Source organism: Mustelus asterias, chromosome 3, assembly GCF_964213995.1.
Source record: "Mustelus asterias chromosome 3, sMusAst1.hap1.1, whole genome shotgun sequence".
NCBI classification, from domain to species: domain Eukaryota; kingdom Metazoa; phylum Chordata; class Chondrichthyes; order Carcharhiniformes; family Triakidae; genus Mustelus; species Mustelus asterias.
In genome coordinates, this window is record NC_135803.1 from 125,479,808 (window position 1) to 125,503,641 (window position 23,834).

General features: G+C 43.5%; 1 protein-coding gene across 9 annotated transcripts in view; it reads left to right on the forward strand.

Moving 5' to 3' along the window:
- Positions 1-23,834, forward strand: part of fhit (fragile histidine triad diadenosine triphosphatase) — a 1,076,873-nt gene that overhangs the window by 935,722 nt on the left and 117,317 nt on the right. The window lies entirely within an intron of this gene.

Below are 23,834 nucleotides of genomic sequence, written 5' to 3' on the forward strand. Positions count from 1 at the left end.
AGGCTGGGTAATTTGCTGCGGACAGTGGTCTGTTTGAGGTTGTGCGGTTGTTTGAAGGCAAGAAGTGGGGGTGTGGGGATGGCCTTGGCGAGATGTTCGTCCTCATCAATGACATGTTGAAGGCTCTGGAGAAGATGTCGTAGCTTCTCCGCTCCGGGGACGTACTAGACGACGAAGGGTACTCTGTCCGCTGTGTCCCGTGTTTGTCTTCTGAGGAGGTCGGTGTGGTTTTTCGCTGTGGCGTGTTGGAACTGTCGATCAATGAGTCGAGCGCCATATCCTGTTCTTATGAGGGCATCTTTCAGCGTCTGGAGGTGTCTGTTGCGATCCTCCTCATCTGAGCAGATCCCCGTGTATACGGAGGGCTTGTCCATTGGGGATGGCTTCTTTCGCGTGTTTAGGGCGGAAGGAGGAGAAGTGGAGCATTGTGAGGTTATTCGTGGGCTTGCGGTACAGTGAAGTGCTGAGGTGACCGTCCTTGATGGAGATGCGTGTGTCCAAGAATGCAACCGATTCCGGAGAGTAGTCCATGGTGAGTCTGATGGTGGGATGGAACTTGTTGATGTCATCAAGTAGTTGTTTCAGTGATTGTTCACCATGAGTCCAAAGGAAGAAAATGTCATCAATGTATCTAGTGTATAGCATCGGTTGAAGGTCCTGTGCGGTGAAGAAGTCTTGTTCGAACCTGTGCATGAAGATGTTGGCATATTGAGGTGCGAATTTGGTCCCCATGGCTGTTCCGTGTGTCTGGATGAAGAACTGGTTGTTGAAGGTGAAGACATTGTGGTCCAGGATGAAGCGGATGAGTTGTAAAATTGCATCTGGAGATTGGCAGTTGTCGGCGTTGAGTACTGAGGCAGTTTCAGCAATGCCATCGTCGTGGGGGATGCTGGTGTAGAGTGCCGAGACATCCATTGTGACGAGGAGTGCTCCTGGTTCAACTGCTCCATGCGTGCTGAGTTTCCATAGGAAGTCCGTAGTGTCGTGACAAGAGCTGGGGGTTCTTTGTACAATGGGTTTCAAGGATGCCCTCGACGTAGCCGGAGAGGTTCTCGCACAGGTCCCATTGCCCGATACAATGGGACGGCCGGGTGTGTTTGCCTTGTATATCTTCGGGAGGCAGTAGAGATCTCCAACGCGGGGAATACGTGGGATGAGAGCACAGAGGGTGCTCTGAAGGTCCGGATCAAATGTCTTGATCAGTCTGTTGAGTTGACGGGTGTGTTCTTTGGTCAGATCTGCAGGTAACTGTCTGTAGTGTTCCTCGTTGTTTAGTTATCGGTACACTTCTTTGCAGTAATCCGTTCTGTTTAGTATGATGATGGCCCCTCTTTTGTCTGCTGGTTTGATGACAATGTTGCGGTTGGTCTTGAGAGCGCGGATGGCGTTGCATTGTGCTTGGGTGATGTTCGGGTCTGTCTTGTGAGTGCGGCTGATGAATCTGGCATTGAAACACCACCTGACGGCTTGGGCATACATGTCAAGTCGAGGGCAGCGGCTTTCCAGAGGAATCCAATTTGACTCTTTCCTCTTCGGTTGCTGCACTGCAGATACCTCCGTCGGCTGTTCCAGTTGATTGGCTGTCTCATTGTGTTCGCTGTTGGCCTCTTGGGGTTTACAACGATGGATGAATGAACACCGCTCGACAGTCACCAGGCAAGAGTGTTCTCTTCCTGTTGGGGAACACTTCAGTAGTCACGGGCATTCGGCCTCTGATCTTCGGGTAAGCGTTCTCCAAGGCGGCCTTCACGACATATGACAACGCAGAGTCGCTGAGCAGAGACTGATAGCCAAGTTCTGCACACATGAGGACGGCCTCAACCGGGATCTTGGGTTCATGTCACACTACTTATAACCCCCACGACTTGCCTGGGCTTGCAAATTCTCACTAACTGTCCTGGCTGGAGACAATACACATCTCTTTAACCTGTGCTTAACCCTCTCTCCACTCACATTGTCTGTACCTTTAAGACTTGATTACCTGCAAAGACTCACATTGCAACCATTATTTTGTAAATTGAGTTTGTGTCTTTATATGCCCTGTTTGTGAACTGAAATCCCACTCACCTGATGAAGGAGCAGCGCTCCAAAAGCTAGTGACTTGTGCTACCAAATAAACCTGTTGGACTTTAATCTGGTGTTGTGAGACTTCTTAGGGTTAATGTGAGAGGTGGACGTGGAGAGGATGTTTCCACGAGTCGGAAAAACTAGAACCAGAGGGCACAACCTCAGACTAAAGGGACGATGCTTCAAAGCAGAGGTGAGGAGGAATTTCTTCAGCCAGAGAGTGCTGAATCTGTGGAATTCCTTGTTGCAGAAGTCTGTGGAGGCCAGGTCATTGAGTGTCTTTAAGACAGAGATAGATAGGTTCTTGATTAATAAGGGTACAGGGGTTACGGGGAAAAGGCAGGAGAATGGGGATGAGAAAAATATCAGCAATGATTGAATGGCGGAGCAGACTCGATTGGCCGAATGGCCTAATTTTGCTCCTGTGTCTTAAGGTCTTATGTCATGTGGCTGGTGAATGTATTTGTGTCTGTGTGCCTCTTCCTAATGCCAAAAAATGCATAGATATAGCTAGAAAAGACTTATTTACATTTGATTTCTGTGTTCTCACCTATTTCACAGCAAAAAAGAGGTGTTGACATTAAGGGAATGTTTGGAGTTCCCCGATGCTTGTGGGAGGTCAGTAGGGGTTCCGCAACTTGAAAAGTTTGGGAAACCCTGTCCTATGTACTGGTAGATGAAATAACGTCAATCTCTGTTTTTAGTTGAATAAACATAACAGTGGCATGTTTATTTATTTGTAAATTAATCATGTTTGTGGAATTTGAGGATGGAATTAAATGGCACAGGAGTCTTGGAGAACTTATCCAAATACCCAGTCCCACATCAATGTCGCTGACAAACCAGTCAGTTGTAGTGAAATGCTGCAAAGAATAATAAGAATACAACTGGATTACTTAACAGTGACCATGGCATTGGACCAGAACATGATAAAAGTCTGCCCCTCGCAGTTGACCCTGCCAAGTACCATTCACTAATGTTTGGGGATTGATGCCAAAGTTGGAAGAGTTGCTCCACAGATTAGTCTAGGAGCAACTTAACATCGTCATACTCCCAGAAACATAATTAATAGCCAAAGGCCCAGATTCCTCCATGACCAGACCTGAGTATGTGCTGTCCCAGGATGTGCAGTATGGTTTTTTTTGGACTGTATACCCATTTATCCATCATTCAGTTTGAAATATCAATGAACTAATTGTGAAGGAAAGGTTTTTTGTTTCTGAGACAATGGCTGGAATTCTCCGGCCATTCACACCCCACAGGTGCTACAAGCGAGCACGGAGAATTTAGCGCTCAACCACATTTCCGTTCACTGCAAAGCATAGAATCCGGCTGGCGTGGACGGCCAGAGAATTCCAGCCAGTGCTTGCTCCTTGTAACTCTTGATTTTCTCTCCAATGTTGAAGATGATGTAGAGGGAGAAATGAAAACTGGAGGAACACATTTATAAATATGGCACAGTCTGAGTCTCACCAAGTCACATATTTTCAGTAGTATAGATAGATCAACATATACGTGGTAGTTGTTGCATTTTAGTTTTGAATGATACAAATGTTTCTGTCAGTTAGAACTGAAGAAGATATTTTGCAGATACAAAACTACGTGTTCTAATTGGGTGAATAAAGAGTACACTAAACTGATAAATCCATTAAAAAAACCTCTGGTTTTGGTGCAGTCATTTTATTTGCATGCGATGTGGAGCAAAATATTTTCTTTCTGAATGGTTATGAAACATATCAGGAAATCTCCTCCCTTGATTTGAAATAATAAACTTATATCAAAAAAACTTCCTCCTTTATCTCTTTGCACCATCTTCTTACTTTGCTACTGTCTTTCGATTTTAAAAAAATGATGGGCTTATCTATGTTTACCAGAGAATAAGTGAGTGAGAAATTGATTAAAGTTTCGTACAACTAATTCTGATTTTATATGATAATATCTGAATTTCTCAGACCATGCATGCTCTGAAACCTGGTACATCTGGTGATGGGAAGAGTCACAGAGCCTGCTCATGAACAGCCCTGGGAGAATGTCACACTTGAGATCCAAACAGATAAAAGCTACTTTAATATTATCAAGCAGGGTACTAAGGCAGTTGACTCCTGATGCACAGGCGTCACACAGTCAGAGTAAGCCCCGGAGCAGGCATGTCTGATTAGCTAAGGGAAATTGGCTCTCGGCCTTATCACACCCAGAAAGTTTACACTGGAACAAAAACAGAAAATATCAGAAACACTTAGCTGCTCTTGTGAAAATAAAAATGAAGTTAACGTCTCAGGTCTGTGACCTTCCATCAGAAGTTGACAATGGAGTTGCAATTGACTGTCCTTGATCATTGGATCGGGAGATAGTAACCCAAGCACTTCACTCAGCACATCAGTGACTGTGCTGTTAGACCAGTTGTCGAGAGAAATGGATCAAATTTACAATTGGAACACAGGAGAGATATAACTAGTTCACATGGATTACTGTTATGTCCCTTGTTTACCAGGTGAAAAACACAATAGGTTCAACAGTGAGAGCAGTAACTTGGTACAAGAGATTGTGAGCTAAAAGCAGGTCTCTAAATGAATCAATTACACTCATTACTTCAAGTGCAGAACTAAAGTGCACCCTTCAGGAGAGCATCAATGCACCTTTCTTATTCACTCCATTGGATATAATGGAAATACAGACGGATTTGGATTATTTAGTTAATTATACTTTCTTTGGAGATTTTTCTGCTTATTTAGATGCTACATTGAAGCCATTTGGCTCAATCCTGTTCAGAGGTTAAAGCTTGTGAGGAGGCTAAATGGAGCTTTTTATATTAATGTGTGTCTGAATTTGTAATAATAATGTACATGCTCTTATTTGTCAAATAATTTCAGCAAATAATTTGACTATGAATTATATCTAACTGGAATAGAGTGCTTTCTTTGGATGTTGGTTTTAAATCTGGTCAAAATAGCAGAATGGGAGATTTCTGGGGTATTTTATTGAGTTCCAAGAGCAGGAAATGGGGTGTGTTGGGTAGCTTAATTGGACAGGATGTGACATTTTGATTTCCTGGTGATAGGTTGAGATGAAGTCAGCAGCATTTTAAGTTAATTTTATTTATGAGTCACAAGTAGGCTTACATTAACACTGCAATGAAGTTACTGTGAAAATCCCCTAATCGCCACACTCCGGCGCCTGTTCGGGTACATTGAGGGAGAATTTAGCATGGTCAATTATCCTAACCAGCACGGCTTTCAGACTGTGAGAGGAGACCGAAACACCCGGAGGAAACCCACGCAAACACGGGGAGAACGTGCAAACTTTGCACAGACAGTGACCCAAGCCAGGAATTGAACCTGGGTCCCTGGCGCTGTGAGGCAGCAGTGCTAACCACTGTGCCGCCCGATGTCATGTTTGGCCTCACATTGGCTTGTGGTGGGTTCATGTTTGTAATATATTTGTATAGCATGAATTCTCATTACCATGAAACTGTGTTGTTTTTGTGTTGTTACCTTCAAGATAATGTCAATGGCGCACAAAATCCCATGACATCCAGTTTAAGGTTGGTAATTGTATGGAAATGATAAGAAAGGAACAACAAGTTAAACCATTCACGAGGAGATTGTTGCAGTTCTTACATGCTGTGTGTCTGCCCATACTCCTGCGCTACTGACACGTCACTTCCTGCGTACATATCATCACAATGTACAAATGACTACCCAGTCTACATCTTCCCCATTTTAACTGGGACAACAAGTTTTACCAAAATATTACAATGTTGGATGGCGGTAACAGCTCATTAACTACTTACAATGGATAAAGCACAAACTTGGGTGACAGAACATTAACTATTTACAATGTACAGAGCACAGACTTGGACTGCTACATCTGGTGCAAAGCCCATCACATCTCCTTTCCCTCCCCCACCCTTAAAAAATGGCTCATATGTAGACTACGTCAATACATAGTCCTTGAACTTGGAGCTTGGTCTGTTCAGGCATCTTAAACATGTAATTACACCAATTACATCAGTTGGTTGCGGTTAGGGTATAGTCAGGTTGTTGTCCACCATGTCGATGGCCTCTGGCATTCCTGGGGTGTGCACAACGGCTGCCAAGCTTGTTTTGTTGGTATCCGAAGGGGTCTCCATCTCCACTGGTGCAGGGTTTGCAGATTGTGTACTCAGTGTGTTAAGCTCTGTAGTTGTTGTGGTACTGATTCAGATACTTGTAATAAGTGACACTGGTTCCTGACGTAGATAACACCATCTGAGGCAACCCCATAGCCGTTTGTTTTGGGGGCATGGCTGTGGATCGCTGCCAGTTTGTCATGACCACGTAAAGTCTGCATTCTGATTGCTTGGCCTGGTCCAAGAGTGCAATCTGCGAGCATTGTGGTCATAGTAACTTGTCCCTCTTTGTCGCCATTTCATGAGGGCTCCACCACATTTGTTGCCTTGGCAGCAGGGATCATGGTTCTGGTATGTCTGGAGAACAATCTCTGTGCTGATGAATGTAAGCCTTGTCGTGGCACATTTTACAAATAGAATCATAGAATCCCTACTGTGCAGAAGGAGGTCATTTGGCCCATCGAGTCTGACAAAGCATCCCACCTCATGCATTTACCCCATTGATCCCCCTAACCTACAAATCTTGGGATACTAAGGGGCAATTTAGCATATCCAAATACCTAACCTGCAAATCTTTGAGGAAGCCCGAATGCAACCCATGCAGACAGGGGGAGAACGTGCAAACTCCACACAGTCACCCAAGGCTGGAATTGAACCTGGGTCCCTGGTGCTGCTAACTACTCTGCCACCATGCTGCCTTAGTGCAGCTTAGAAATCCATGTTGTCATGGAGGAATTTTTCGAGGAGATACTTTGTTGAGCATATTACCCATTCTGCCAAACCATTCGATTGTGGATAGAGGGGGCGGTGTTCAAAGTCCCATATGTACACAAAATCCTTGAACTCCCTGGAGACAGTGCAGGACAGTACAGGAGACAGTCACATGTGCGTATGGTTTGTAACGGGATTTACCTTGGTGGTGGAATCTTGTGCAGCATAGGGATGAACTTCCTGCAGCAGCAGCTTTGACAAAACATGGCATTTTGCTCCGGTGCCCGATTTTGAGTTCACGTTTTGCATTGCTGTGAGCAATATTTAACGTTGTAAATATTTTCACCTTTCTCCATGAAAGAGTTGACACTCTCGCAGTAGAATGTTTTGAGAGGCTCAGTGCTTTGCTTGCTTTGATTGACCTCCAGCTCATTCACTCTGTTCATGTTCCAGACCTTGGAGGGCAGCCAGCTGCAATGTGGTTAGTGGTAGTCGCGGGTTGCTTTGACTTGAACCTGCAACATTGGCAAAGTGGTTCCAATTGCCACAGATGTTGCAACACCTATTAAATACAAAGCACACTCTTCAGTGTTGTGGATGATAGCCACTGCATTTTGAGCAGAGTGTGTTCTGTACTGAAAATACTTCTGTTTTTTGCCTAAATTCTTTGATGCTTCTCTCCGAATGCTCATTTCACATGCAGAGACCAATGGCGGGCTCTAATGTGAGGTCTTTTTTTCTGAGTAACTGTTTGTGCATAGAATCTCTGCATTCCACAGAAAATGTGGTCTCTTGCGAGTTTGTCAGTGAGGGTATTGAACATGCACTTTTACACCAGGGTTTTCCAAGTCGTTGAATATAATTGTACAGACTTTGAGTTTCTGGTTAGTGGTGTTCAAAACATGTCTGTCCAAGATGATATTTTTTACTGGTGCGTATATCTTTTCTAATGTTTTTTAACAGCACCGCCAGGTCCACTTGATCTTCTTCCTCTTGGAAGAGAAGGGATTCAAATTTTCCGACCAGTTCCGGGCCCGCTATGTTTGACAGTTTGTATGCTTGTACCTTCTTTGATTTATCAGAGAGACCAGTGTACCAGCAGACACGTCAATCTTTTTCAAACTTCTTCCAGTGTCAGCGATGTTTTTGTTGAAGAATAATGGATTGTTGCGGTGAAGTACTTGTGCCATCTCAGCCACTTCCTGATACTATGTATGGTTGATGGGTTGTATGGACATAATGACAAGGACTAACGGGTTAAACCATATACTGAGAAATCTTAGCAACTCTTCCATGTTGTGCATCTGCCCATACTGGGGGAGAACTCCCACGCTACCGACATGTCACTTCCATGATGACTACAGTCTACATTCGGTCACGTTTTATTAAAGGTAGCGTGCACCAGTTGACTTTGTGCAGTTGTGTATAAGGTTAGCGCTTTTCCTGGTTTAACTCTAAGACACAGTGGAGGGGAGCAGGAGAATGGCTGCTTATATGGAGGCTCAGAACTGCAAGGATGGGCCAGTGGTAAGGGGCAGGCGATATGAAGTAGGGTCAGAGCTTGACTAAGTGGAAGAGAGATCCAAGGGTCCGAATGTGGGTTCGGGAGAATAGAGGAATGAAATGGGAAGGGCCTGGCATCATGAGTATGGTGGGGAGTGGAAGGAACAGTCAGTCTAAGAAAGTAAGTGGTCTAAAGGGTGGTGTCAGTATTGAGGGTGTTGGCTGGCAAAGTCCTTAGCAGGCTTTGAGTTCGCCTCAACAGTTCAATTATCCCTGCTGAGAGTGATCTCTGACAATTTCCTTTAGGGAGAACCAGCTGAGTCTGCTAGTTCAGCCATGTCCCACTGAGTGGTGACACAAACAGGAACATTCAGTATAGAGTGAACAAAAAAAACATAACATTGTCTCGTCCACAGTAAAGGAAATGTCCCAAACTCCCTTAATGCGTGCCAACCATAGGCGTGCCAGTACTTTTAGCTCTCAGACTAAGCTAGTCTCAACAAATAACAGTACTGTACATGTGAATAAAGTGAACCAATGTAATGTGAAATATTTACAAGTGAAATTTAATTTTGAAAAGCACCGTATCACCTTTGTGCCCTCAAGTCTTTTGTTACTGACAATGTAGCTGGGCAGAAAAGTTGTGGATGTGATGTAGAGCATCTGTGTTTGACCAGGAGGCTTTTCACCGCCCACCCGTAGCTGCTGCATTGTCAGCTGATGGCAAGTTTCACCAATGAAAAGTACACCACGCCACCGAATTTCTGGGCATGCTGCCGGTATTTAAATTTTTTAATTGTAATAGCAAGAAAAATGGGCAAAAGCAAGAGAGTAGCAGTGGTATACACACTGCCATTTTGAACTGTGGTAAGACCATAAGACATAGGAGCAGAGTTAGGCCACTCGGCCCATTGAATCTGCTCCACCATTCAATCATGGTTGATATTTTTCTCATCCCCATTCTCCTGCCTTTTCCCCATAACCAATGATCCATTATTAATCAAGAACCTACCTATCTCTGTCTTAAAGACATAGAACATAGAACAGTACAGCACAGAACAGGCCCTTCGGCCCACGATGTTGTGCCGAGCTTTATCTGAAACCAAGATCAAGCTATCCCACTCCCTATCATCCTGGTGTGCTCCATGTGCCTATCCAATAACCGCTTAAATGTTTCTAAAGTGTCTGACTCCACTATCACTGCAGGCAGTCCATTCCACACCCCAACCACTCTCTGCGTAAAGAACCTACCTCTGATATCCGTCCTGTATCTCCCACCACGAACCCTATAGTTATGCCCCCTTGTAATAGCTCCATCCACCCGAGGAAATAGTCTTTGACACTCAGTGACCTGGCCTCCACAGCCTTCTGCAGCAAAGAGTTCCTCAGATTCACCACTCTCTGGCTGAAGAAATTCCTCATTGTGATACTGACAAAGCTCTGCCCAGAGTTTACTGAAAACTGCATTGAGATTTCTGTCTTGTATTACTATCTCAGTCGAGACCAGTAACATTTTTGTTTGAAATATAAGAAATCTAAAATCCCAGTTATTTACTAAATGAATGAAGCCACGAGATTCCATGGTTTAAACCGGAAGAATTCTTACTATCTAAGATTCAAACAAAGCAAACATGAAATACTATCTTAGTTGATCACCTATACTGTAAAACCCAAAGTCAACATTAGTTAATCATTGCCATGATCTTATTGAATGGCGGAGCAGGCTCGAGGGGCCAGATGATCTACTCCTACCCCTAGTTCTTATGTCCTTAATCATGAATTCATAGGTAAATTATAGTCAATTATAAACTACAAATTAAATGGTCGGTATAGATGGATTTTATGAATTTGTCCAGCATTTTACTCAGCTGATAGGTCATCAAATCCAGTTACATAGTCCTTCAAAAAGCTGTTTCCTTATGAAAAAGTCTAGTTCCTCTTCTTTTAGATTGTAGCCTGATTCCCAGTTGACAGCGGTGTACAACCAATTGGTTCTTTGGGTACCGTCTTCACAAAAATGACACATGTCTTCAGAACCTCCGCAACTCAATCTGGATGGTGTAGATTCATCAACGAACAGCAACAGCTGCAGTAACTGGGAATTTGTTTGTTCACAGCTTCTGGTTCTCGCTTCTGACTTCTTCAGCTTGCCTGTGCTGTACCACTGGACACATCTGTCACTACCAAGTTCACTCTCCCCAGAAGTTTTGGTTTCCAATCTCAGTTTCAATCTTAGTTTCCTTGGAAACCGGGAGGGTCAGTTTCCTCTCAGTCTCTCTTTTCAATTAGGGTATGTCTCAAAAAAATAGAAGTTTTGGAACTACAGATTCTATCACATCTGGTTAAGTCAGCTTTGTACAGCATGGGTGGAAAATTCTGGTGCACCTCACTGTGGAATTTTGGACTCCATTACACCACATGCTGTTGTGTGAGCCAAGGTGATGAGCATTGTAACACTATCAAGAGAGCTATTTTGTACTGGGATCTTGTAAGCGGGGAGTTTAAGACACTTTAACATGGGAGTTCAGGTAAACAACACAATGACTGTATATTCATTGTCACAAAGTCTGTTTCAAATAACTGCGGCACCTCAAAAGAATAAGGAAAGAAAACAAAACATAAAGGACCCAGCTCTCTTTGTTAAGTACTATATTTACATTGATTACCTTCCCTGTCTATTTAACGCGATAGCTAAGCTATGTACCAGTGCAGTTGGTGTTCAGAAGGTTAAGGTCCTACCAGGGTCGGGTTCTCAGCCAGTCCCAGTTTGTATTGCAATTCGAGGTTGCACGTCAAACAAAGTTCAAAGCCAGATAGTCAAACAAATTTTCTCTCAGGTTGCTCACCAGCTGCCCTCCACATCCATTTACTTGTGCAGGCACTCAGACAGCTGACTCTGTTGAAGGCCTCTCTTTTTTGTATACCTGTATCTGCTCACCTGTGCCTTTTCCTGTTTTATTGTGAAGCCTTCTGCATGTGACCTGCTGTGTAGTTCTGACCTACCCCCTCCCTCCATTACCCCACCACATCCAGGGTGGCAGGTCCTTCCCACTCCACTGCTTCATGTCCCCAACTCAATCCTCTGTCCTCCCTTGGATCTCTCTTCCACTCCTTCAAGCCCCCACTCCACAACACCTTTCACCACTGAGTCACCCTTGCCACTACTGAGCCTCGATGCAAGCTGCCATTTTCTGCTCGCCGAAGAGTTAAACAAGGAAAGCTGCTGATCTTATAGACAACCACACAGAGTCGACTGGTGCACGCCAATTTTAAAGATTTTGAATTGGGTTCCATGAGATTCTCGTACTCTGCTCTCTTTATCTTGAAGGTAGGATGTAATTTTAAAAAGAGTTCATACTAATGAGTGTTCATGGCATGCACATATATCACTGCTGAATCCACTGTTTATATTGCCATTGACTCTATCTCTGCATCTCAACCCACCGTCGGGAAATCAAAATTTTGCACCCTACCTAGTCAAGTTACCCACAACCCATGTTTCCTGCTCTTGTGCACTCCATAAAATCCTCCCCCTGAGACTGGCAAGAAGTTTTTGGAGAGAATTGGTTAGATAATGGAAGAAATGGATGAGGTCTACTTGTTTGTCGGGGGTGGGGTGGTGGGTGGGGGTTGGTGGCGGTGACTGGATGGACATAGAATGTATTTAGGTATATGCCTAGATGTTTGCAATAGAACGTCATTTAAGAAAATACAGAACTGTTCCAAGTGTAGCTTCCTCGCATTTGAGATCATGAAAAGCTGAATTTCTGTTCTCTCAAGAAAACTGGAATAAATAAATGGGAAAATTCACGCCTTTAAGTTTTCTTTTGTTTGAGAAATTCATGTTGTTTCACATTTTAATAGTTTGCTCAATGCTCCAAAGGCATTCTAAGCCAGCATATCAAAACCATTCATTACGAAAAGGTTAACAATGTTACAAGATCTATTTGTAATTAGTAGAACTTTGTTTGAAGCTTCAGGGACTTAGTGTAATTAAGGATTGGTGGGAAAACATCTTTCCAGCCCGAAGGTTGTTGTACTGAAACTTGGCTTTGTTACAGATTGTCAGCAAGAACAGGAAATAAAAGTCTGGCTTGTACAATGAACAGGGGGTGGGGTGGCATGAGCGTATTTAATCTGAACATATTTTAAGTGAACTCCTTGTTCTTTAATAGGTTGTTATCACTTGGAGAACATTATTTCCTCAACAGCAGTTCTGTGGCCAAGTGCCATCGTGACTCAGTTTGCAAGACAAAGCTGAAGAAAATCCTGATACTTTCACATCTTTCTAATTGGATTTTAGCTGTAGTGAACAGCTGCGATGTAGCCTATTCTGATAAAGGGGCAGGGAAACAGACAGGGAAGATGACTCCCTTATTGTTCTCAGGACTGCAGGCGTTGGGAGCGACCCTGGGACCTACCGGATTTGCGTAGGTGAATTTACCAGGCAACGGGGAGAGGGGGGGGAGGGGGAAGAGTCTCTGGGTTCGGTTGACTAATGAATTCCTAATTCTGCTAGCAGGTAAATTACTGTTGGCTGAAGTAATGAAGTGTATTAATGTAATTGGACCATCCAGTTTGATGACAGGTGAGGCGGGAAGATCAAAATGTTTAGAAATGTATATTTGTTGTGCCCATGTGAAGTAACGTCAAAGAGAGGCTAGAATCCTCTGACCATCTCTCTCCCAGTACATGTTGGTTCAATAAAACGTCTTTAACTGCACATCGTCTTTTGCAAGTCTTTGTGATCGGCTGAATACAAGACTCCCCAGGGAGAAACCCTGAGAAATTCCTCTTACAACCAGCAATTATTTCCCTTCCTAATTGCCTTGAGAAGGTGGTGAGCCACTTTCTTGAACCACTGCAGTCTGTGTAGGTATACCTACAGTGTTGCAAACAGCTGCTGCTTCAGCAAAGGAGGAACCAGACACACAAAAATGCACAACCACAGTCTCCTTCACAGCAATGGCAATGCCATCCTCACTGCTGCAGTTAAACAGAGATGTCTGTCACCCCATTTCTTGCTGAGGTTCAGGTGGGAGAATTGCTCCTTGAACACTCTGGACAGATGTGTACTCCTGATGTAAACCCCACTTCCCCCCCTCACCCACCCCTCCCACTTCTAGCAACTTGTCCTGCTTTGTGTCATCTCTGCTTATTTTTCCTGCAAACTAATACACCCAAGTTTGAAAGCAAGTGATTTGTGCAGTATTGTTTCAGTTTTGGTCACCTTGCTGTAGGAAAGATGTTAATAAACTGGAGAGAGTGCTGAAGCGATTTACAAGGATGTTGCCAGGACTCAAGGGACTGAGATCTAGGAAGAGATTGGGTAGACTAGGGCTTTTTTCTTTGGAGCGTAGGAGACTGAGAGGTGATCTGATAGAGGTGTATAGGATCATGCGAGGCATGGATAGGGTGAATGCACTCAGTCTTTTTCCGAAGTTTGGGGAATCAAGAGCTCGAGGGCATAGGTTTAAGTTAAGAGGGGAAAGAATTTATGGGAACCTGAGAAGCAGCTTTTTTACACAGAGGATGGTACGCATGTGGAATGAGCTGCCGGAGAAAGTGGTTGAGGCAAGGACATTGACAACATGTAAAAGGCATTTGGATAGATACACAGATAGGAAAGGTTCAGAGGGATATGGGCCAAATGCAGGCAAATGGGGTTAGCTTCGATCGGCTTTTTGATCGACATGGACCATTTTGGGCTGAAGGGCCTGTCTCCATGCAGTTAATTCTATGATTCTATGTATCAATGCATTCCCTGTAGACTTCAGCAACTTCACAAAATAAATAATATTTACTTCCATTAACAGGATGCTCGTTGGTTAGGCTACTGTATTGATGCTTCTTTTAAATTGCAGTCGAATGGCCACCCACAGATTTATTCTCAACTGAATGTAAATTGAGTTCAATTTTACAATGATATCACCTGTTTTGCTGGTGGATTCTGCACTCTGTTAATTGAAAAGCAACCTTAACACTGATGTGACTCAAGAGGTTTGGTGCTGTGCTAGGTCTCCAGTTTGCAATCAAACTGCTTTGTTTTTGTCTAATTTAGGAAGATGACACCATCAGCTTTTCCTTACATTCAGAGATTTTAAAACATGGCATGTTTTGCCACAGGGAGTGATTGAGGCAGAGGCCATTTCTTCTTTCAAGGGAAAATTGGATAGACATTTGATGTAGAAGATGACATGGGGCCATGATGGCGACATAGATCAGTGAAATTAGTTTTGGATTGCTCCAGCAAATTGCCGTGGTGCAGATACAAAGAGCAAAAACCCCTCCTTTTTTACTGTAAAATTCTGTGATTCTATGATCTTCCATTACCCCACTGATCTCTCAGTCCTGCGCTGAATTCACTTTAATCATGACTCTTTTCAACGATGGCTTGATTGTGTATGTCTCCTTGAAATGGAGGTCGAGTGAGCCTCCATTTTCTCTGTAGCCTCATCTGTGTTTGTGCCAGTTTAGTGGGTGTTTTTTTCAAAGTGAGTGTACCTGTTGTGTTTTCTAGATTCTGATCTAGGCGATAACAATTTTCTGAGTCTAAAGTTTACATTTTTTCTGGCAACTACCCAGTTGGTTGGAAATGTGTTCATGGCTCTCAGTCCAGTGAAAATGACATTGCATGTAGGACTGAGGGGAAAGGCTTTCAAAAGATGGGTAGCATTTCTAGCCATGTTACTGTCAAGCAAAGAAAAAAATAAACTGGTATTAAAGGCTAAAACATCAGTTCTTCGCTTTTTTTCGAGGCATATTATTTTTAATGGTGGAGGTGACAACAGGTAGATCGAAGTGGGTATGAATTTGAAATGGCTGCATTCAGAACCACTCTACTAGGATCATAGAGAAAGAATTTCCTGGCATGACTATCTCTGAGGATGAAACAAAATTATGCCTATCATAAAATCAGGGAAGATTGATGTTCTTGCCATTACCTTTACCAGTATGGAATATAATTGTGCCACAGACAGCAAGGACAATTTATTGTGAATATCACCTCAAAGTACAAAGTCAGCAGATGCATAAGAACACTACCAGCTGCAAGTTCCTTCCAAGCCACACACTGTCCTGATACAGTATGGTAAAGCAGATATCTGGCTGTCTGATCAGCCTGCCTTTTGATACAGTTGCTATATGGCCTCACTATGAATGCTTGGCTGAGCTTCAAGACTCACTAATAGGTCCAGCCCTGTAGGGGGTTGCTTACACAGATGCAAAGGGGATTGATAGCTTTGTTTAATTGGCAACTTTATGAATTCGTAGGAGGTTTTGTTTTCCTTTGCAGTGAAATGCATGTTTATCTATTTGGAGATACTGAGGGAATTAATGGTTATTTTATCAGTGGGAGTATGACTACACGTGTTTGATTGAAAGTTTTATGAACTCTTAGGCGGGGAATTGACTTGAAAGGGAATTTTGAATGGCTGAATTTCTTATTTCATGAGCATGTCAAACTTGCCAGTGTTATTATTTATCTCATTGGTTCTTTAACTAGTGCACTAGTGTGTAGGTAAGCAGAGGGCTTGGAGAGGGTGGGAATTCTGAGAAATATGAGGAGAAATGAAGGCATGAAGGGCATAGGGAGGCATGAGTGATGTGAGTTGGTTTGGAGGAGGCATGGGGACATGGAGGGAGCATGGGAAATATGGAGGGACCATGGGGGCATGAAGGATAAAAGGAGATAAGTGGGGATGAGGGCTCGAGAGCCTAACAACCACGAATAGACTTGGGCCAGTAAATGAAGGTGGGCTTTGAAACCTACCAGTCTCTAAATCCTCCCACTTCTATTGCCGCCTTTGGCTTCCCTCAGAACGCATAGCCCTGTCTCCAGCCCACACCTGATTCTCTGAGACCAGAATTCTGGATGAATGGATTGGCTTTCTGAAGTTGTTTTGCTATCGGGAATGTCCAGACTTATGCTTCCTGAACCAAAGACTAAAATTCACCTTTATGTCTCCATTTATAAAGTTGGGGATTTTTTTAACATGTTTTTTTTCACAGCCTTTTCAACTTATCCTGCCTCCACAAAAAACATGTACACAAACACACCCTCAGGTCTCTCTTCCTACAATCCCTTTAAAAATGTACCATTTAATTCACATTACTGCTTCTTACTCTCCCTACCAAAATGCATCATCTCATACCTCCCTTTGTTAAACTGCATCTGAAAAATACCGACCCATTTTACCAGTCTGTCTATGTCCTCCTAAAGTCTGATGTTAATAAGCTCTAGTTTTGCAGGTCTTGGCATCTTTTCAAGTTTTAAAATTATGGTGGCGATCTTGAGTCCATGCTTGCCGTTCGTGTGTATGTCGGCGGGGGCTCAAGGTCTGGAAGTTGTCGTTCTCGCTGGGAACTTTGCAATTTCTGATCTCTCTCGTCCCTTGCCGGCGACATCCCTTCATGGGCCTGAACCTGCTTTACATGCATTTGAATAGATTTTAATATAATTAACCTGTCCCTGCTCCAGATATTGAAACCCTGCTGTAGATTGACATTGTGCCAACATGATGTCGGTGTGGTTTACAACAAGTTCATCTTGTCTCCCCGGGGGTGCAAAGGTAAGTATAGCACCCAAGGGTGAGGACGTGGCCAGATAGTGGCCTGGTAATGCTCCTTGGCACTGCACCTTGGCATAGTTTGGCACTGCCACGTTGGCATCATGCTTCTGGTGTGCACAACACAGATGTTAGTGTACATCGGGTGGAGGCAGGAATGTCCGAAGCCTTAAACATGCTGCGGTATGCCAAAGCTGAGGAATCAGCTGGCCTGCAGTCAGGCGCCAAGCTGCTGGAGTCAATTCTCCCTAAGCTGCTGGAGACGCAGCAGCAGAGTCGGGAATTGCAGGAAGGGTTGTCAACAACACTGCAGCAACTGCAAGGCTGTTGGGAAGCATCCCTCAAGGGCGCCATTGTGTAGGGTGCCTCAAGCTCCTGAGAAGCCTCCTCCCACCCTTGCCCACGGACATCAGACCCCCCCCCCCCACATCATTGGCGGCATTGCTACTCCCCTCCCCCCACATCAACACAGATAACTAGCATTGAGGCATTAGAAACCTCCTCATCAGTCCCATGGTGGACCCCCGACATGTCCCCCCATCACGACTCCCTCCGCAGCCCCTCCCTGCACACCTACCCCTTGCAGAGCTCCCTCTTACAGAGCTTTCCTTTGCATGACCACCTCCATTGTAGAGCTTCCCCCCTACATACCATCTCCCTTACAGAGCTCCCCTCTGCATAAGCCCCCCATCATTGTGCATACTGCCACTGTCATTGCCTGTGCCCCACTCAGGCCCCCCCCCCCCCCCCCGACTTTGATCCCACCCCTACTCAGGCCCCAACTCCACAGGCCCCACCCCCACTCAGGCCCCACCCTCTTGAAACTGCCCCTCACGCACTTATGCCCAACTGGGCACTACCAAGGTACCAGGTTGGCACTGCCAAGGTACCAGGTGGGCACTGGTACCTTGGCAGTGGTACCAAGGTACCACTGCCAAGGTACCAGTGGTATTTGCAGGACATTGCCCGGCCATGTCCCCTATCACCTGGGAGCTTCAGTGGCCTCCAATCCCCAGCCCCCCAGCATAGTCATGGCGCCTGGTCTCAGCTACTGCAGAGCAGTAGTAATTCTTACCGGCGTGAAGTTACGATGATGTGGGCAGAAGCATCCGGGAGGGCAGAAACAGCCACGCCAAACTAGGTAAGTGCTTTTAAATCTCATCATTTTTATGTTATTAGGTTTCACACCCATTCTGGGCGCAAAGCTGTTCTTGCTGGTAAAGAGGGGCCAGGAAGATAGCAATTTTGTCCTCCCACACTATCTTCCTGGCTCGCCATGCTGATCGACCGGCGTGGCAAACCAGTAAGATCATGCCCACGTTTCAGAAAGAGCTTAGTCCTAATACTGATCCCTGCGGGTTATTACATCATACTTCCATCATACATCCAGACTGAAAAGAAACAGCTTACTGTTACATTCTGCATTATATCTGTTGAATGATCACAGCAATTAATCACAGCAATTGAGACATATATCACGATATCACCACTCCCTCAGCAAAATACGTATTTCAGAATGGGAGAAAACAGTGGCAGAAAATGGCATGGAGGGTCTGCAACATAAAAGCTCTATTTTCCACCATTGCTAGTGGAAATAAGAAATAACAACATTCATGCCTTGACCTGTTAGTTGTTGTAGAATACGTTACGAAAGGCAATACATTTTTTACAAGGTAAAGCCTTTCAGTTAGTTTGGCAGTGACAAATGGAGTGTAGTTTTAGCAATAAAAGCATGCCATGATGACTCATGGGATTGCAAAGTAATTTATGTTTATATTCCAAGATTAGAACTCTGAGATAAACTCTGAATGTCTCCAACAGATCCTGTTTTAAAACCACAGAACACAATATGTTTATCACTCACAAAAATAAATACTCTACATTGCAAATCTTTGAATCTCTGAAGACTGATTGTTCTCATCGACTGCACACAGTGATTTCTGCAAATACAGAATGTATTTTTAGTTCTATATCTGTCATTTCCATTTCCAAAATGTCAGAATTAACTTTGTGATTGGTTTAGATAGATAGGAAGAGATGGGATGTAGTAGCTGTGTGGGTTAGGTGAATTGGCCATGCTAAATTGCCCCTTAGTGTCAGGGAGACTGGCAGGATAAATACGTGGGGTTACGGGGATAGGGCCTGGGTGGGATTGTTGTCAGTGCAGGCTTGATGGGCTGAATGGCTTCCTTCTGCACTGTATGGATTCTAATGATGGGAAGAGTGTACCCACAAAACCGCTTGATGGCAGATAACTATCTAATCTTCACCCTTGTGTTTGTTTAGCAATTATCCCCCATTTGTATGAACTAAACTCTTGGGTCTGCTTCAAAATGAGGTCTTTAAATGTTTTGTCTATTTTAATCCAGCAATGTATTTCCCAGTTTGCTCCTGATCTTATTTAACGATTTGGTCATTAACGATATCCAAAGAGTGCACATTTTTTGAGTGTTACTGCTGCTCGCTTTTATATCTAGATTGTAAGTAGTTACACATCAGTTATTTCTACTAATTTAAGATCAACACTGGTATAATCCCTAGACTACAGAGTACTTATTTCTCTGAGTACTAAATTTATTATACACAATAGCACAATGGGTGGCACGGTAGCACAGTGGTTTACCACTGCTGCTTCACAGCTCCAGGAACCTGGGTTCGATTCCCAGCTTGGGTCACTGTCTGTGTGGAGTTTGCACATTCTCCTCGTGTCTGCGTGGGTTTCCTCCAGGTGCTCCGGTTTCCTCCCACAGTCCAAAGATGTGAGGGTTAGGTTGATTGGCCATGCTAAAATTGCCCCTTAGTGTCCTGAGATGTGTAGGTTAGAGGGATTAATGGGTAAATATGTAGGGATATGGGGATAGGGCCTAGGTGGGATTGTGGTCAGTGCAGACTCGATGGGCCAAATGGCCTCTTTCTGCACTGTAGGGTATCTTTGATCTATGAATAGCCATTTTTAAAATTGAAGCTACCGTTTAAATGTGACATTGTGTGGCGTCACTGTGGGTTTGCCTTTCAATCAGATTGAATATATTGTGCCTTCCATTTTTATTTATTTCTTGTAATGGCTAAGGGCACCAGAGGCAGCATGTGGGAACATTTCTTTTTATATACCGAGTAGTGTTCTGCCTGCGATCTGTGCGAAGTTGCATGCATGGGGTGGCACGGTGGTTAGCACTGCTGCCTCACAGCGCCAGGGACCCGGGTTCGATTCTTGGCTTGGGTCACTGTCTGTGTGGAGTTTGCACATTCTCCCCATGTCTGGGTGGGTTTCCTTGGGGTGCTCCGGTTTCCTCCCACAGTCAAAAGATGTACGAGTTAGGTTGATTGACCATGCTAAATTGATCCTAGTGTCAGAGGGATGAACAGGATAAATATGTGGAGTTACGGGCGTGGGTGGGATTATGGTCGATTCAGACTCGATGGGCCGAATGGCCTTCCTCTGCAGTGTAGGGAATCTGTGATTCTGTGATCTGCACATACAAGATCACTTTTACAAATACGTTACCTCAGATCAATAATGGGCATACAATGCAGTCTACTTGGAACTGCTCCTCATTTGATCCTTTAGCAGCTGCTGTTGTCAATCCTTGGATTTATTTTCAGAAGTGATAACATTCTTGTGTTCCAGAAATGTCTCAAATGTATGAGATTCACATGAAAAGATATTGAGCAATGAGTAAATGTACATATTTTAAAGTTGCATGGGTACACTTTGATGAATGGATCAGGAATTCAGAGGAATTGCAGAACAGTCATTAATCGTGCTTGGTGTTTCTCAGTTTGACTGGTAATCACCCTATAAGGACATGCTATGATGCGGACACTATTTATCTGACCCTTCAGAGTATGGTAAAATAATCTCCATCATTCTGTTACACTAAAATACTTCGATGCTGTTTCCTTAGAGCTGAACCTTGCACTCAGCCATTAAATCGCCAGGGTTAGAAGTAAATATTTTCAGGTATTAGCTACCTTAATGGTGTGACAGTTAAGTTGCAATGTGAAAAATAATCAAAAATATGCAGGTTTGTTTTCAAAATACTGCATCTAAATCAAGTTAGGCCAAATTTGAATATTCATGAGTATATCTAAAGTCACTTAAATCAGATTAGTACAAATTAAAAATTACCAACGTGTGTCCCTCCTTATAAATTCATAGAAGAATCATAGAAACCCTACAGTGCAGAAGGAGGCCATTCGGCCCATCAAGTCTGTACCGACAACAATGGTACCGACAACAATCCCACCTGGGCCTTATCCCAGTAACCCCACCAATCCCTCTAATTTACAAATCCCAGGACACTAAGGGGCAATTTAGCATGGCCAATGCACCTAACCCACACATCTTTGGACTGTGGGAGGAAACCGGAGCACCCAGAGAAAACCCACGCAGACACGGGGAGAACGTGCACACTGCACACAGACAGTGACCCAAGCCAGGAATCAAACCCAGGTCCCTGGAGCTGCAAGGCATCAGTGCTAACGACTGTGCCACCGTGCTGCCCCTGATAATATGGCTCAGGTCACTAACTGGAGATATCTGCGGTCAAGTATATTCAAACAGCTCTGAGAAATCCGTGATCACATAGTGTATATTATAGAATGATTAAGTCGGCCTTATTTCATTGAAAATAAGTTATGATTCAGTTCTATAGTAAACATTCGGGGTGAAAACTTGTTTTGGCAATAGTGCAAATTGGACAATAACGATTCGGCAGCCCAAGTTTGACTCAGCTTGAATTTCTTTTCTTTTCATTTGATGAGTTGACAGCTTACTGTCACCCATTTTGCACTATTTATACCTCATTGTCTTTATTGGCAAAGGGAAAATAGATTTTGTTTAAGACAGCAGGATTGAACAAGGCCACTGGAGTTGAGTCACCTTAGAACATTTCTTTCATTAGCAAGTGTAATTGTAAATACTGGAAGAATACACTTTTATTCAACAAGGTTATTCCTTTACATGTGTTGATTAAATATTCACCAGTTTTAATTTGATTTACCTGATGAACTGCCAGAATATCCACTGAAATGTTAGATTTGATCATTCCTTCATTTACCAGGAACAAAACAACTCGTGCTCAAATTTGATTTCAAATTTAATTGGGCTCATGGCATTATCCTTCTCTCTTCAAAAATAAAGAATGAAGTTAAAGTAAAGTTAAAGTTTATTCATTAGTCACAAGTAGGCTTACATAAACATTGCAATGAAGTTACTGTGAAAATCACCTAGTCGCCACATTCCGGTACCTGTTCGGGTACACTGAGGGAGAATTTAACATGGCCAATTCACCTAACCTGCATGTCTTTCGGACTGTGGGAGGAAACCATAGCACCCGGAGGAAATCCATGCAAACACAGGGAGAACATGCAAACTCCACACTGACAGTCACCCAAGCCAGGAATCAAACCCGGGTCCCTGGCGCTGTGAGGCAGCAGTGCTAACTGTTCATGGTCTCAGGATGTCACAAAATGCTTTGCAGCCACTGAAATACTTTTGAAGACTTTGTCACTATTGTAATGTAAGAAATGCGGCAGCCAACTTGCACACAGCAAAGTCCCACAGACAGTCATGAGATAGTAACCGGATAATCTGATGTTGGTCGAGGGATAAATATTGACCAAGGCACTGGGGAGAACTCCCCTGCTCTTCTTTGGATAATACAGTAAGCGTTTTAACAACACCAGGTTAAAGTCCAACAGGTTTATTTGGTAGCAAATACCATTAGCTTTACTATTAGCAAATACCATTACCAAATAAATCTGTTGGACTTTAACCTGGTGTTGTTAAAATGCTTACTGTGTTTACCCCAGTCCAACGCCGGCATCTCCACATCATGACTTCTTTGGATAATGCCATTGGATCTTTTCATATTAATCTTAGAGACAGACGGCCTCATCCAAAAGGTCAGAAAACAGCAGTTGTACAAAAGATTAAACAATACAAAACAAACTGTCATTTTATGAATAACATGTCCAACTTGATAGTTTGGAAAAACAAATCATAAATCAAAAATTATAGATTGCAGGCATAGTACCAGTGAATGCTGGTGAGAAATCTTTTAAAAGTTGCTAGTCAAATAACTCTTGTTGCTTTAAATAAGTCCTTCCATTTGTACAAGCAGATGAGATCTGGGCTGTGGGAACAGCAGTGAGTAGGATATTGAAGACCCAGGAGAGGTTGTATTGCAGCCAAATGTTTATTACAAGCTGTGTGGAAAAAGCACTAACATTGCTTTTGGTTTAAAGTTACACCAGCAAGCGGTGAGTCGTGCTGAGATGTGAGAAGCAAGCACAGGAAAGATGGGTTGTAACTTCTATAATTCAGTAGTCCTGACAGTATGCAGCTAATGTTGCATACTAATGTATACATTAACACTTGTGAGATTACAGTTTATGTACAAGCATTGAAGCATGACCTATGGTAAACATCCTACAATGGTTAAATGTAAAATTTTGACATGGGAAAAATTGAATAACAAATGAAATAGCTTTGGCACATTGTGTAATGCAGAAATATTCCTGGAGTAAAACCTGAAGGATGATGTTGGGTTGTAAATAATGCATTGGGTTGTATAAAAAGCCAAACATCATGAAGGTTTGTTACAATCCATTTTGTTTTGCACAGTTTATTAATTTCCAAGGAAAATATTTAGCAACCATTATTTTATGAAACATCGGGCCAAATTTTCCCAAACAATGGCAGAAAACCACCATGTTTCTCTCCAGAAACACAGCCCAGATTTCAGACCAGATTTTCTGGCACATAGTGCAGAGAAAATCTAGAGGCGTGGTTAACGCCATCACGCATGGTGGGGCTGGGAAGAGCTGGCAAGGCAGGTTCCACAGAGATTGGGGCACCATCTTTCAAGTGCCCC